Genomic DNA, 1,984 nt, shown 5'->3' on the forward strand with positions numbered 1-1,984 from the left:
GAAAGTAGAATAGTTTTCATATTATCCAAAGAGTATTTGGTAGAAAAGGAACAAATCTAAAGGGAAAATACCCTTATGGGAATTTTTAGACAATGCTACAAGTGAGATCACTTCCAAAATACCACAATGAGGTTGAGGTAGAGAGACAGAGAGCAGAACAAATGTGATTGCTTCAGAGTTGAGATGAAAATATGGAGCATTCATCACAGGTATTTGTCCATAGAAGAGGAACTCTCTAAGTTTTCCTTTGTGATTGTCTGAGACCCTGAGTTTCAAATTCTACCCATATCCTCTGCCTCGAAACTTGGAGTCAGAGAAACTGTCCCCTAGCCCAGCTCTTCACCTCACTTGCTCCTCATTATTGAACAAGTCACTTCTCTCTGAGTTTTCCCATTTGTAAAACTGTTTCATTCATTTAGTTGCTAAGTCATGTCCAACTCTTTGGAACACCAAGGACTCTAGCCCACCAGGCTCTTCCGTCCATGGGATTTCCCAGGCAAGAATATTGGGGTGGGTTGCTATTTCCTTCTCCAGGGGATCTTTCTGACCCAGGGATTGAACTCATGTTTCCTGCATTGGCAAGCACATTCTTTACCATTGAGGCACCAGGGGTGGGCAAAACTGTTTAATATAATAATAGCATATCCACTGTCAGTTTTCTGAGAATGACACAGAAGTATGAAAGTGCCTAACACAATACCTGACACAGGAGGAGGTCCATAGAAATATTACTTTAATCTCAGCTGCCACACTCAATAAAATCCTTTCTCCACTTCTCACATGGAAAAACAGTTCAGAGAAAACATTTGTCATTTAAAGTCAATCTATCTTAAGTTCACTTCCTGCTGGAAATCACTAGGTGCTTGCCTAATCTCTTCATGGCTGCCTGCATCTCCTGGTTCCTCAGTGTGTAGATGATAGGGTTGATCATGGGGGTCAAGACAGGGTAGCTGATAGACACAGCTTTGTCCATGCAGTAGGAAGTGAAGGGTCGGGCATAGATATAGATACTAGGAATGAAGATCATAGACACAGCGATGATGTGGGTGGTGCAGGTGGAAGCTGCCTTCCTCCTCACCTGCCCTGAGTGGGACCTCAGCATCACCAGGATAACAGTATAAGAGATCAGAAGAAGGAAGAACCAGATAAAGACCAGCATCCCACTGTTGGAGAACATAAGGAGCTCTAGGAGGGAGGTGTCCATGCAGGCAAGTCTCAGCACTTGTGGAATGTCACAGTAGAAGTTATCCAAGGTGTTGGGGCCACAAAAAGGCAATGGAAGCATCAAAACAAGCTGGACAATGGAGCGGACAAAGCCCCCTATCCAGGCAGCCACCACTAGCCCCACACACACTCAAGTGTTCATAATGGTGATATAGTGGAGGGGTTAGGAGATGGCTATGTAGTGGTCATAGCCATCACTGAGAGGAAGAAGACAGTCCCACCTCCCAAGAGGTGGAAAAAGAAGATCTGGGCCATGCAGCCCTGGTAGGAGATGGTCTTCTTCTCAGTGAGGAAGTCCATCAGCATCTTTGGGGCAGTGACTGAGGAGAAACAAAGATCTAAAACAGCCAGATTTCCCAGCAGGAAATACATGGGTGTGTTGTGCCTGGAATCAGAGGTCACCGTGACTATGATGAGGAGGTTTCCCATGACAGTGGTGGTGTAGACAAACAGTAACACCAGGAACAAGAAGAGCTGGAGCTCCTGAGTCTGTGAGAGCCCCAAGAAGACAAACTCTGACACCATGTGTTGTTCCCTGAATCCATGCTATCTTCTCCATACACCTAAAGAAAACACACCACAAACAGAGATGTATAAAGTTACTATGCACCATTCTAGTCCTCAGTGACTCAAAGCAATTGTCCAAGTCCAGACAAAGGACACCCTCATGTGCAGATCATAATACCCTGGGCTGATATAAATGATCTTGTCTTTGGAGAGCTGATACAGGAATACACATTCACAAGACACCTTAAATTGA

The 1,984-nt window shown here is 44.7% G+C and overlaps 1 pseudogene; it reads right to left on the bottom strand.

Moving 5' to 3' along the window:
* Window positions 1-835: 835 nt before the first annotated feature.
* On the bottom strand, window positions 836-1,769 carry LOC102267039 (olfactory receptor 4D1-like; annotated as a pseudogene).
* Window positions 1,770-1,984: the final 215 nt, after the last annotated feature.

Source organism: Bos mutus, chromosome 19 (genome assembly GCF_027580195.1).
Source record: "Bos mutus isolate GX-2022 chromosome 19, NWIPB_WYAK_1.1, whole genome shotgun sequence".
Taxonomy (NCBI): Eukaryota; Metazoa; Chordata; class Mammalia; order Artiodactyla; family Bovidae; genus Bos; species Bos mutus.